A 15,353-nucleotide genomic window follows, 5' to 3' on the forward strand; every position below is an offset into this window, starting at 1 on the left:
CACAAAATATTGTCTTTAAGATGCATATGTAAAAATGATATATATATACAAATTAATATTTTTACATTTAACATTCTAAGACAGGAAAGCAAAATTTGGAAAGGCCAATTAAAAATAAAGTTAGTTCTTAGAGTATGTTACTTATGAAGTTTCAACACAATATTTATCACTAATTTAAAGTCTAAGGATTTATAGTAACTAAACAAAATACACACATTTAAATTTAAGCCTCATATCTTTTATGACTCTTTTATTCTAGCCAATTAATTTAATACTATAATTTGATTTGCCGTCTAAAATGAGGAACCAAACATCTAGCTTCTACCTCAACAAATTTCTTCTACTTGTTTTTTTTCTATTGGTTTTTGAGAAGAAACAACTGATTCAAAGTCAAGATAATAGGATTTGTTGGTTCTCATAAAATCTTTAATAAAACCTAAAAAATAATAACTATGTTTTCTTTAAAATTAAAATAAAGGTACATTTATGATATATTATATTAGTGATTATTATATTACAAACCATAATTCTGCATGTTAATTATGAACTTGGTGAAAAGACAGTCAGAGTTACAACTACTTTTCATACCAGAAAATGCCAACTCTAACTTCTTAATTGTAAGGACTATAGCATTCATGAGAGAAATGGGTAAGACGATTTTATGTCTTTCTTGGCATTTTTGAAGAATAATGTTCAGAGTAAATCCCATAAGAAGTACCCCAATCAAATTTCCAGGCTGTTACACAAACTTTTTCACTGAATTTCATGAAGATTATATCCTCTTGGCTTCCAGAGAATTAAACTGTATCAACAACATAACCATTACCTTAATCTTGGCTTAACATCTCCAAACTGTTACTTTCTCAAAAAAAAAAAAAAAAAAAAATTCCTATGAACATATTTCATAGTTTACAACACTGAAAACTACTATCACTTGCAATTCTATCTTTTTGTACCCTATCTTTCTTTCAAATTAAAAATCACTCCAAGAACCAAACCCTTCAGTCTGACAAGATCAGACCTGATTATAATATTTGGGGTTAATTATTGTGGTTGGAATTCTGATGTGTAGCAAAATTTCAAAGCTAGTTAACTGGCTTGTTTAGACACTACCCCAACCTCAAAACTGTTTTTTAACTTTACGAATAAGATTTGGGCTTTTCCTCACTCCCCAAGCTCTAAAAGTAAAGACATTTTTAGATAACAAAGTATAGTAATTGTGTTATGAAAGTACTAAAAAACTATAAAGGAGTGATGACACTTGAATTGCTAGGAAGAAATTGCCACTATCAGAAACAAAAACTATGCTAGTTTTAGGGGACTGTAAATAAAATAAAATTCCTCAGTCATGATACAAAGGTAATATGAAACTGGCACAGACACAGACCAATTAAAACTACTACCCAAACCTGCTTGTGTGAAGAGTCATCCACAAAGTCATCAGTACTCTCTGAATCGCTAGGTTAAGTTTCACACAAAATTCCTTTTATCCATTTAAAATTCCCATAAGATATATTTAATTGTATTTATTGAGGCTGCGTTCCAATGCCAGTTATAAGTTTTCTAGTTGGATTAAATAATTTTTAATCTCTGTTTTGCCATAGTGTTTTATAGAGTATCTAGTAATAGTAGGTGCTCAATAAAAACATCTTGAATTATTTAAAAATTCTGGAATCATTCAAAGGTTTTACATAAGGCAACAAAACAAAATTAAAAAGCAAAGAAAGGAATATAAAAAATCCCAAAACAACCAGGCTTTAAATTTTTTATTATTCAAAAATTTTAATATATGATGCTTTGGGGCTGTATTATTACACAGCCTACTTACAGGAATATGGGAGATTCCTACAATTAAAAAAAAATTCAGAACAATAAAAGCCATAGTTAATTAACTGATTATTTGAACCAAGTTGCCTTTTTATTAGGAAGGCTAAGGTGCTTGTTTTTTTTAAATGAGAAGATCATCAATTAATAAGATTAATGATATATTAAATTATATTGTGCTAAGATTTGGTTTGTACACATTATAAAGAAGAAGAATCTCTTGCACTTAGTATAATTAAAAATTATGTTTGAGCTGCTTTTGCCATCTTTTCTTCGAAAAGATAGCAAGAATTAATTCTCTGCCAACTGTCTATACATCGCGAACATATATCACGTAGGAAACCTGACAGATTACTTACCTCCGCAACTTGGAATTTCAAAAGGAAAATGTATTCAATTTAGTTCACTTTCCAAGTCATATATGATTTGGAAATAAACACACTCATGCACACTCACAAACTTTTGTTTTCTTTTTAAATTGAGCATATCTATTCGACATGTCAAATGAAAAACTAATTAGCAAGTTCACTCTTCAAGTATATATTGCATAATAGTTAACCATTTTCAGAAAAAGCTCATGGTTACCTTTCACCAATTCCAAATTTTTAGGTACTACACCTTCCAGGTTAAAAGAAAGGGATAGGCTGCGAAGAGAATTGGTAGCATTAAAATGAGCAAAAGTGGACAAGCACAGTCTGAAGATTAACTGAATGTCATTTAGCTCTCTGCATAGAGTAGCATTAGGATTTAATAAAATCCGAGAAAGTTAGGTACTACACATAACAGAAAAAAATCATTCATTCAAGGTCTCAGCCAAAAAAGAAAGCTTTATTTATCATCTAATCAAAAATAAAATATTTTCAAATTTCACTGCAAAGATAAATTTAAGCCTGGAATTACAAAAGGATATTGAAAAACAAACACAGAGATACAAACATAAAGCTTACATTTATATTTATTCCTTAATGACTGAGATTTGCATCAGATTCTTCTGAATTTTAGAAAAGTTATTACCAAAATACCTCCTAAAATAAGCATGAAACTGTATTTGGCCACATATAGAAACTGCAAGTAAATCTTCCATTCACTAAATAAATACAAAAGAAAAAGGAATCAATTTGGGTGGCATGGTATCTATTTGTTCCTGAGAACACTATCACCGCCTAGTTGTCATGCTCAGTTCTCCCTTCGATAACACACCCACATCCAATCCTCAAGCACACAGAATTCCATGAACATCACCAAATATTAAGTCAGAGCACTTCTGAAACACACCTTGTAATTGTCCACAGCCTCTGCAGTTCAAATCAGATCCCCACAGCTTCTCTTTATCTTCAGTCAATGATGTAAATAAAATACACCGCTCTTCAAAAAGACAAAACAAAACAAAACAAAACCCACCATTAGCAATAAATTTATTGCCTGAGATAAATTTCCTCTATTAACCCAAAACAACATTAAGTCTTGATGTAAACCTAAGCACACGCTGAGCACCCTGCCGCTTATCTCCTCTATCATTTGTTTCTAACGATAGCTGACAAACTAGCCACACAAATCCCGTTTTAGCTGCTGATCAGACAGATCCCCCTTTGACAATCCAGCATGGTGGAACATGCGAAAATTCCTCCTGCTTCTATTCTATTGCTTGTTCTAAAAAGCGGTTTCCTTTTCATTGAGATAATAGCCTTTTCTGCAGTCACATGACTCAGAAGCTACATTAGCAGAGCTTTATGATAATAGACTGAGTAAGCCTCTATCCCTTCCTGCTATTAAGGGAATGTCTTTTTTTTCCCTCCTCTTTTTCATGCTCTCCTTTTTACAGTCTCAGACTCAGACTCAGTGTCTCTATCTGAGTCTCTCTCTCTCTCACATGCACACACATGTATGCACTATACCCATGCACTCATACACACCTGTCTAAATTTATTTACTTTTTGAAATTACCATAACAAATTAAAATGTAATACTCTAAACTGAAAAATACAATTTTTGGATCTGCTGCTAAAAATAACCACTCAAAGCAAACATTCTCATGCAGTCTTCCTTTCACTAGGATGTAGCACACTTGCCATGAACACTGCCCTCTGAACTTCAATATGAAGTGGGACAGTGTGTAGGAAATGTTACTCTCTTGATCTCACTCTTGGGCTTTCCTTCAATGACACGAATATGATAAATCTGGCATAATAAACATATTGGAGTCATTATACCTATCCTCATGTTGTGAATTAATTTTCTGAATTGTGTAAAACAACACGTGTAGCACACTTTTGATCAACATATACTCTTATTAGGAATATATCCTCATTAAGTAATTTATTTCTAAGAAAAAAAAATAATTCCATGGCTAAAATGATCTCAGAAAAGAAAGAATACCTGACAGTATTTTTTTTAATGCCCCCAGTAACAGGTTGAAGCACTAGTTAAAGATCAGCAGCAGATTATATTACATGCCTACTTCAGTTTTGGTTATGGTTTGTTTCATAATAAAAACTGCTTTTGACTCAAACAGATATTTCTACACCAATGTTGACAGCAGCATTATTCACAATAGCCAAAAGATGTAAGCACCCCAAGAGTCCATCAGGAGACGAATGTATAAACAAAATGTGGTATATCCATACAATGGAATATTACTCAGCTGTAAAAAGGGAATGAAGAACTGATATATGCTACAACATGGATGGACCTCGAAGACATCCTGTTAACTGAATAAGCTAGGTACAAAAAGACAAATTTTACATGATTCCACTTACATGAAATACCTAACATATGCACATTCAGAGACAGAAAGTAGATCATAGGTAACCAGGGGCTTGGTGGTGGTGGTAGTGGTGGTGGTGGTAGTGGTGGTTATTGTTTAAGAGGTACAGAGTGTCTGCCTGGGGTGACAAAAAATTTTGGTAATGGATGGTGGCACAATATTGTGAATTTAATTAATTCCATTGAACTGTACCCATTAAAGGGATTAAAATGGAACATTCTGTTATGCATACATTAACAAACAAAAAAAATTATCAAAAAAGAAAAAAACTTTTTAATACACAATGCAAGCAACTTTGGGAAGAAGCGTAACTGTAGGAGGTTTCTGGGAAGTTGAAAGGTGGAGAGAAATACAAGGTAAGGATGGGCCCCAGAAGAAAACCATGCTGAAGCACAAACACAATGAGAGCACTGTATCCTATGAGAATAAAAGACAGAATGAATCACGTTCATCTGAAATCAGCACACTAAGGTTCATTTAACATTTCTTGGTTATAATCATTGCCTTGATTTCCTCATTTTAAAAATGGAAAACGGAGAGGCGGGGCAAGATGGCAGACTGGTGAGCTGTATGTTTTAGTTACTCCTCCAGGAAAGTAGGTAAAAAGCCAGGAACTGCGTGGACTGGACACCACAGAGCAATCTGTCTTTGGGCATACTTCATACAACACTCATGAAAACGTGGAACTGCTGAGATCAGCGAAATCTGTAAGTTTTTGCGGCCAGGGGACCCGCGCCCCTCCCTGCCAGGCTCAGTCCCGGGGGAGGAGGGGCTGTCAGCTCCAGGATGGAGAAGGGAGAATTGCAGTGGCTGCTCTTAACGGAAACTCATTCTACTGATTCAAACTCCAACCATAGATAGACTGAGGCCAGACACCAGAGACTCTGAGAGCAGCCAGCCCAGCAGAGAGGAGACAGGCATAGAAAAAAAACAACACGAAAAACTCCAAAATAAAAGCAGAGGATTTTTGGAGTTCTGGTGAACACAGAAAGGGGAAGGGCGGAGATCAGGCCTTGAGGCGCATATGCAAATCCCGAAGCAAGGCTGATCTCTCTGCCCTGGGCACTTTTCCTTAATGGCCCTGGTTGCTTTGTCTATTAGCATTTCAATAACCCATTAGATCTCTGAGGAGGGCCGTTTTTTTTTTTTTTTTTTTAAATCCTTTTTGCTTTTTCTAAAACAATTACTCTAAGAAGCTCAATACAGAAAGCTTCAAAGAATTGAAATTTGGGCACGTCAAGTCAAGAGCAGAACTAAGAGAGCTCTGAGACAAAAGGCAATAATCCAGTGGCTGAGAAAATTCACTAAACAACACAACTTCCCAAGAAAAGGGGGGTGTCCGCTCACAGCCACCATCCTGGTGGACAGGAAACACTCCTGCCCATCGCCAGCCCCATAGCCCAGAGCTGCCCCAGACAACCCAGTGTGACGGAAGTGCTTCAAATAACAGGCACACACCACAAAACTGGGCGTGGACATTAGCCTTCCCTGCAACCTCAGCTGAATGTCCCAGAGCTGGGAAGGGGGAGCAGTGTGAATTAACAGAGCCCCATTCAGCCATCATTTGAGCAGACTGGGAGCCTCCCAACACAGCCCAGCAGCCCAGAACTGCCCTGGGGGGACGGCACTCACCTGCGACATAGCACAGTCATCCCTCAACAGAGGACCCGGGGTGCACAGCCTGGAAGAGGGGCCCACTTGCAAGTCTCAGGAGCCATACGCCAATACCAAAGACTTGTGGGTCAGTGGCAGAGACAAACTGTGGCAGGACTGAACTGAAGGATTAGACTATTGCAGTAGCTTTAAAACTCTAGGATCATCAGGGAGATTTGATTGTTAGGGCCACCCCCCCTCCCCGACTGCCCAGAAACACGCCCCACATACAGGGCAGGCAACACCAACTACACACGCAAGCTTGGGACACCAATTGGGCCCCACAAGACTCACTCCCCCACTCACCAAAAAGGCTAAGCAGGGGAGATCTGGCTTGTGGAGAACAGGTGGCTCGTGGACGCCACCTGCTGGTTAGTTAGAGAAAGTGTACTCCACGAAGCTGTAGATCTGATAAATTAGAGATAAGGACTTCAACTGGTCTACAAACCCTAAAAGAACCCTATCAAGGTCAGCAAATGCCACGAGGCCAAAAACAACAGAAAATTATAAAGCATATGAAAAAACCAGACGATATGGATAACCCAAGCCCAAGCACCCAAATCAAAAGACCAGAAGAGACACACCTAGAGCAGCTACTCAAAGAACTAAAGATGAACAATGAGACCCTAGTACGGGATATGAAGGAAATCAAGAAGACCCTAGAAGAGCATAAAGAAGACATTGCAAGACTAAATAAAAAAATGGATGATCTTATGGAAATTAAAGAAACTGTTGACCAAATTAAAAAGATTCTGGACACTCATAGTACAAGACTAGAGGAAGTTGAACAACGAATCAGTGACCTGGAAGATGACAGAATGGAAAATGAAAACATAAAAGAAAGAATGGGGAAAAAAATTGAAAAACTCGAAATGGACCTCAGGGATATGATAGATAATATGAAACGTCCGAATATAAGACTCATTGGTGTCCCAGAAGGGGAAGAAAAGGGTAAAGGTCTAGGAAGAGTATTCAAAGAAATTGTTGGGGAAAACTTCCCAAATCTTCTAAACAACATAAATACACAAATCATAAATGCTCAGCGAACTCCAAATAGAATAAATCCAAAAAAAACCCACTCCGAGACATATACTGATCACACTGTCAAACATAGAAGAGAAGGAGCAAGTTCTGAAAGCAGCAAGAGAAAAGCAATTCACCACATACAAAGGAAACAGCATAAGACTAAGTAGTGACTACTCAGCAGCCACCATGGAGGCGAGAAGGCAGTGGCACGATATATTTAAAATTCTGAGTGAGAGGAATTTCCAGCCAAGAATACTTTATCCAGCAAAGCTCTCCTTCAAATTTGAGGGAGAGCTTAAATTTTTCACAGACAAAGAAATGCTGAGAGAATTTGCTAACAAGAGACCTGCCCTACTGGAGATACTAAAGGGAGCCCTACAGACAGAGAAACAAAGACAGGACAGAGAGACTTGGAGAAAGGTTCAGTACTAAAGAGATTCGGTATGGGTACAATAAAGGATATTAATAGAGAGAGGGAAAAATATGGCAAACATAATCCAAAGGATAAGATGGCCGATTCAAGAAATGCCTTCACGGTTTTAACGTTGAATGTAAATGGATTAAACTCCCCAATTAAAAGATATAGATTCGCAGAATGGATCAAAAAAAATGAACCATCAATATGTTGCATACAAGAGACTCATCTTAGACACAGGGACACAAAGAAACTGAAAGTGAAAGGATGGAAAAAAATATTTCATGCAAGCTACAGCCAAAAGAAAGCAGGTGTAGCAATATTAATCTCAGATAAAATAGACTTCAAATGCAGGGATGTTTTGAGAGACAAAGAAGGCCACTACATACTAATAAAAGGGGCAATTCAGCAAGAAGAAATAACAATCGTAAATGTCTATGCACCCAATCAAGGTGCCACAAAATACATGAGAGAAACTTTGGCAAAACTAAAGGAAGCAATTGATGTTTCCACAATAATTGTGGGAGACTTCAACACATCACTCTCTCCTATAGATAGATCAACCAGACAGAAGACCAATAAGGAAATTGAAAACCTAAACAATCTGATAAATGAATTAGATTTAACAGACATCTACAGGACATTACATCCCAAATCACCAGGATACACATACTTTTCTAGTGCTCACGGAACTTTCTCCAGAATAGATCATATGCTGGGACATAAAACAAGCCTCAATAAATTTAAAAAGATTGAAATTATTCAAAGCACATTCTCTGACCACAATGGAATACAATTAGAAGTCAATAACCATCAGAGACTTAGAAAATTCACAAATACCTGGAGGTTAAACAACACACTCCTAAACAATCAGTGGGTTAAAGAAGAAATAGCAAGAGAAATTGCTAAATATATAGAAACGAATGAAAATGAGAACACAACATACCAAAACCTATGGGATGCAGCAAAAGCAGTGCTAAGGGGGAAATTTATAGCACTAAACGCATATATTAAAAAGGAAGAAAGAGCCAAAATCAAAGAACTAATGGATCAACTGAAGAAGCTAGAAAATGAACAGCAAACCAATCCTAAACCAAGTACAAGAAAAGAAATAACAAGGATTAAAGCAGAAATAAATGACATAGAGAACAAAAAAACAATAGAAAGGATAAATATCACCAAAAGTTGGTTCTTTGAGAAGATCAACAAGATTGACAAGCCCCTAGCTAGACTGACAAAATCAAAAAGAGAGAAGACCCATATAAACAAAATAATGAATGAAAAAGGTGACATAACTGCAGATCCTGAAGAAATTAAAAAAATTATAAGAGGATATTATGAACAACTGTATGGCAACAAACTGGATAATGTAGAAGAAATGGACAATTTCCTGGAAACATATGAACAACCTAGACTGACCAGAGAAGAAATAGAAGACCTCAACCAACCCATCACAAGCAAAGAGATCCAATCAGTCATCAAAAATCTTCCCACAAATAAATGCCCAGGGCCAGATGGCTTCACAGGGGAATTCTACCAAACTTTCCAGAAAGAACTGACACCAATCTTACTCAAACTCTTTCAAAACATTGAAAAAAATGGAACACTACCTAATTCATTTTATGAAGCTAACATCAATCTAATACCAAAACCAGGCAAAGATGCTACAAAAAAGGAAAACTACCGGCCAATCTCCCTAATGAATATAGATGCAAAAATCCTCAACAAAATACTTGCAAATCGAATCCAAAGACACATTAAAAAAATCATACACCATGACCAAGTGGGGTTCATTCCAGGCATGCAAGGATGGTTCAACATAAGAAAAACAATCAATGTATTACAACACATTAAAAACTCGAAAGGGAAAAATCAATTGATCATCTCAATAGATGCTGAAAAAGCATTTGACAAAATCCAACATCCCTTTTTGATAAAAACACTTCAAAAGGTAGGAATTGAAGGAAACTTCCTCAACATGATAAAGAGCATATATGAAAAACCCACAGCCAGCATAGTACTCAATGGTGAGAGACTGAAAGCCTTCCCTCTAAGATCAGGAACAAGACAAGGATGCCCGCTGTCACCACTGTTATTCAACATTGTGCTGGAAGTGCTAGCCAGGGCAATCCGGCAAGACAAAGAAATAAAAGGCATCCAAATTGGAAAAGAAGAAGTAAAACTGTCATTGTTTGCAGATGATATGATCTTATATCTAGAAAACCCTGAGAAATCAACGATACACCTACTAGAGCTAATAAACAAATTTAGCAAAGTAGCGGGATACAAGATTAATGCACATAACTCAGTAATGTTTCTATATGCTAGAAATGAACAAACTGAAGAGACACTCAAGAAAAAGATACCATTTTCAATAGCAACTAAAAAAATCAAGTACCTAGGAATAAACTTAACCAAAGATGTAAAAGACCTATACAAAGAAAACTACATAACTCTACTAAAAGAAATAGAAGGGGACCTTAAAAGATGGAAAAATATTCCATGTTCATGGATAGGAAGGCTAAATGTCATTAAGATGTCAATTCTACCCAAACTCATCTACAGATTCAATGCAATCCCAATCAAAATTCCAACAACCTACTTTGCAGACTTGGAAAAGCTAGTTATCAAATTTATTTGGAAAGGGAAGATGCCTCGAATTGCTAAAGACACTTTAAAAAAGAAAAACGAAGTGGGAGGACTTACACTCCCTGACTTTGAAGCTTATTATAAAGCCACAGTTGCCAAAACAGCATGGTACTGGCACAAAGATAGACATATAGATCAATGGAATCGAATTGAGAATTCAGAGATAGACCCTCAGATCTATGGCCGACTGATCTTTGATAAGGCCCCCAAAGTCACCGAACTGAGCCATAATGGTCTTTTCAACAAATGGGGCTGGGAGAGTTGGATATCCATATCCAAAAGAATGAAAGAGGACCCCTACCTCACCCCCTACACAAAAATTAACTCAAAATGGACCAAAGATCTCAATATAAAAGAAAGTACCATTAAACTCCTAGAAGATAATGTAGGAAAACATCTTCAAGACCTTGTATTAGGAGGCCACTTCCTAGACTTTACACCCAAAGCACAAGCAACAAAAGAGAAAATAGATAAATGGGAACTCCTCAAGCTTAGAAGTTTCTGCACCTCAAAGGAATTTCTCAAAAAGGTAAAGAGGCAGCCAACTCAATGGGAAAAAATTTTTGGAAACCATGTATCTGACAAAAGACTGATATCTTGCATATACAAAGAAATCCTACAACTCAATGACAATAGTACAGACAGCCCAATTATAAAATGGGCAAAAGATATGAAAAGACAGTTCTCTGAAGAGGAAATACAAATGGCCAAGAAACACATGAAAAAATGTTCAGCTTCACTAGCTATTAGAGAGATGCAAATTAAGACCACAATGAGATACCATCTAACACCGGTTAGAATGGCTGCCATTAAACAAACAGGAAACTATAAATGCTGGAGGGGATGTGGAGAAATTGGAACTCTTATTCATTGTTGGTGGGACTGTATAATGGTTCAGCCACTCTGGAAGTCAGTCTGGCAGTTCCTTAGAAAACTAGATATAGAGCTACCATTCGATCCAGCGATTGCACTTCTCGGGATATACCCGGAAGATCGGAAAGCAGTGACACGAACAGATATCTGCACGCCAATGTTCATAGCAGCATTATTCACAATTGCCAAGAGATGGAAACAACCCAAATGTCCATCAACAGATGAGTGGATAAATAAAATGTGGTATATACACACGATGGAATACTACGCGGCAGTAAGAAGGAACGATCTGGTGAAACATATGACAACATGGATGAACCTTGAAGACATAATGCTGAGCGAAATAAGCCAGGCACAAAAAGAGAAATATTATATGCTACCACTAATGTGAACTTTGAAAAATGTAAAACAAATGGTTTATAATGTAGAATGTAGGGGATCTAGCAGTAGAGAGCAATTAAGGAAGGGGGAACAATAATCCAAGAAGAACAGATAAGCTATTTAACGTTCTGGGGATGCCCAGAAATGACTATGGTCTGTTAATTTCTGATGGATGTAGTAAGAACAAGTTCACTGAAATGTTGCTATAGTATGTAACTTTCTTGGGGTAAAGTAGGAACATGTTGGAAGTTAAGCAGTTATCTTAGGTTAGTTGTCTTTTTCTTACTCCCTTGCTATGGTCTCTTTGAAATGTTCTTTTATTGTATGTTTGTTTTCTTTTTAACTTTTTTTTTCATACAGTTGATTTGAAAAAAGAAGGGAAAGTTAAAAAAAAAAAAAGAAAAAAGACAAACAAGGAAAAAAAAAAAAAAAAAAAAAACGATGTAGTGCCCCCTTGAGGAGCCTGTGGAGAATGCAGGGGTATTCGCCTATCCCACCTCCATGGTTGCTAACATGACCACAGACATAGGGGACTGGTGGTTTGATGGGTTGAGCCCTCTACCATAAGTTTCACCCTTGGGAAGACGGTTGCTGCAAAGGAGAGGCTAGGCCTCCCTGTATTTGTGCCTAAGAGTCTCCTCCTGAATGCCTCTTTGTTGCTCAGATGTGGCCCTCTCTCTCTGGCTAAGCCAACTTGAAAGGTGAAATCACTGCCCTCCCCCCTACGTGGGATCAGACACCCAGGGAAGTGAATCTCCCTGGCAACGTGGAATATGACTCCCGGGGAGGAATGTAGACCCGGCATCGTGGGATGGAGAACATCTTCTTGACCAAAAGGGGGATGTGAAAGGAAATGAAATAAGCTTCAGTGGCAGAGAGATTCCAAAACGAGCCGAGAGATCACTCTGGTGGGCACTCTTACGCACACTTTAGACAACCTTTTTTAGGTTCTAAAGAATTGGGGTAGCTGGTGGTGGATACCTGAAACTATTAAACTACAACCCAGAACCCATGAATCTCGAAGACAGTTGTATAAAAATGTAGCTTATGAGGGGTGACAGTGGGATTGGGAATGCCATAAGGACCAAACTCCACTTTGTCTAGTTTATGGATCGATGTGTAGAAAAGTAGGGGAAGCAAACAAACAGACAAAGGTACCTAGTGTTCTTTTTTACTTCAATTGCTCTTTTTCAGTCTAATTATTATTCTTGTTATTTTTGTGTGTGTGCTAATGAAGGTGTCAGGGATTGATTTAGGTGATGAATGTACAACTATGTAATGGTACTGTAAACAATCGAAAGTACAATTTGTTTTGTATGACTGCGTGGTATGTGAATATATCTCAATAAAATGATGATTAAAAAAAAAATAATAAAAAAAAAAATATATGAAAAAAAAAAAAAAAAAAAATGGAAAACATGATAGATTTTTAAAAGAATAATTATTTTAATACCAGGAGATAAGACAGAGAGTTTTCATCTTACAAAATCATTTTACATAAACTACATTATTGAAGAGTAAACCAGGTCAAAGTTACATTCTTCAATATAGGAAAACCAAGGATTATTAACCGATACAACCAACCACACTGAAGAAAAGGGAAGGAATTATTACTATAAACATTTCCCATATGAAAAACTCAAATTTCTCAGAATTTGACAATTCTAAGTCTAAAACTCTTAGTTTGCTCTAATTATCTTATCCATTCAACAAATGAGTTACTCATCAAATGGAGTGGGTGCTTGGTGCTTACTGGTTCTCTTTAAGTCACTGAAAGCAACCATGGCTACTCGGGAAGAAAATGCTACCAAATGACTGAGCTTAAATGATTAGAGAGGTGAGTGTCAGTACACATAACTTCCATCAAGACCTGAGCAAAGAAATTCAATTAGAAAATAAAATGTTTCAGAGACTAAGAAAATAAATTTAAAAATTTAAAATACCAGTAAATGACAACACCTCATAATAAAAGCTGAAGCACGTAATTCATAATTTTTAAAATAACTAAATCAATTTTTAAATAACCTTTAAAAAGTTATCATGAATTAAGAGCTACCTAAATATTTTCATTATGCCCTTTAAAATTAATAGTCAGCTCAGGACATCATAGGAAACCAATGCAACGGGAAGTAGCTATAAGAGAAAATTAACTTTAAAAGACTAACATAAAAACTGCAGGAGGGGCAGTTTTATGAAATGTATTTAACAAAGTTTGCCCTCTTTCTGTGCACAGTTATTAAACCTTTGGTTATCTTATCAGTCATTTCTTTTTTTTTTTTAATCTTCATTTTATTGAGATATATTCACATACCACGCAGTCATACAAAACAAATCGTACATTCGATAGTTCACAGTACCATTACATAGTTGTACATTCATCACCTAAATCAATCCCTGACACCTTCATTAGCACACACACAAAAATAACAAGAATAATAATTAAAGTGAAAAAGAGCAATTGAAGTGAAAAAGAACACTGGGTACCTCTGTCTGTCTGTCTGTTTGTTTCCTCCCCCTATTTTTCTACTCATCCATCCATAAACTAGACAAAGTGGAGTGTGGTCCTTACGGCTTTCCCAATCCCATTGTCACCCCTCATAAGCTACATTTTTATACAATTATCTTCGAGATTCATGGGTTCTGGGTTGTAGTTTGATAGTTTCAGGTATCCACCACCAACTACCCCAATTCTTTAGAACCTAAAAAGGGTTATCTAAATTGTGCATTAAGAGTGCCCACCAGAGTGACCTCTCGGCTCCTTTTGGAATCTCTCTGCCACTGAAGCTTATTTCATTTCATTTCCCCCTTTTGGTCAAGAAGATGTTCTCCGTCCCATGATGCCAAGTCTACATTCCTCCCCAGGAGTCATATTCCACGTTGCCAGGGAGATTCACTCCCCTGGGTGTCTGATCCCACGTAGGGAGGAGGGCAGTGATTTCACCTTTCAATTTGGCTTAGCTAGAGAGAGAGGGCCACATCTGAGCAACAAAGAGGCATTCGGGAGGAGGCTCTTAGGCACAATTATAGGGAGGCCTAGCCTCTCCTTTGCAGCAACCATCTTCCCAACAGTAAAACCTATGGTAGAGGGCTCAACCCATCAAACCACCAGTCCCCTATGTCTGTGGTCATGTTACCAACCATCGAGGTGGGGTAGGCCAATACCCCTGGATTCTCCACAGACTCCTCAAGGGAGCGCTACATATTTTTTTCCTGGTTTTTTTTTTTTTTTTTAAATCAAGTGTATGAAAAAAAAAATTAAAAAAAAAAAAACAAACATACAACAAAAGAACATTTCAAAGAGACCATAACAAGGGAGTAAGAAAAAGACAACTAACCTAAGATAACTGCTTTACTTCCAACATGTTCCTACTTTACCCCAAGAAAGTTACCTAATATAGCAACATTTCTGTGAACTTGTTCCTACTATATCCATCAGAAATTAACAGACCATAGTCATTCCTGGTCATCCCCAGAATGTTAAATAGCTTATCTGTTCTTCTTGGATTATTGTTCCCCCTTCCTTAATTGCTCTCTACTGCTAGTTCCCCCATATTCTACATTATAAACCATTTGTTTTACATTTTTCAAAGTTCACATTAGTGGTAGCATATATTTCTCTTTTTGTGCCTGGCTTATTTCACTCAGCATTATGTCTTCAAGGTTCATCCATGTTGTCAATATGTTTCACGAGATCGTTCCTTCTTACTGCCGCGTAGTATTCCATCGTGTGTATATACCACATTTTATTTATCCACTCATCTGTTGAAG

The 15,353-nt window shown here is 36.9% G+C and overlaps 1 protein-coding gene across 7 annotated transcripts in view; it reads right to left on the minus strand.

The window, feature by feature from the left end:
- Positions 1–15,353, minus strand: part of NCOA2 (nuclear receptor coactivator 2) — a 330,475-nt gene that overhangs the window by 133,752 nt on the left and 181,370 nt on the right. For 5 of the 7 annotated variants that reach the window (XM_037802514.1, XM_037802516.1, XM_037802521.1 and 2 more), the window contains one exon: positions 3,100–3,189. The exons of the other annotated variants lie outside the window; for them this stretch is intronic. The gene's annotated coding sequence lies outside the window, so the exon portion shown is untranslated. The remainder of the gene's footprint in view (positions 1–3,099; positions 3,190–15,353) is intronic. 7 annotated transcript variants of the gene reach the window in all.

This window comes from Choloepus didactylus, chromosome 14 (assembly GCF_015220235.1).
Source record: "Choloepus didactylus isolate mChoDid1 chromosome 14, mChoDid1.pri, whole genome shotgun sequence".
Taxonomy (NCBI): domain Eukaryota; kingdom Metazoa; phylum Chordata; class Mammalia; order Pilosa; family Megalonychidae; genus Choloepus; species Choloepus didactylus.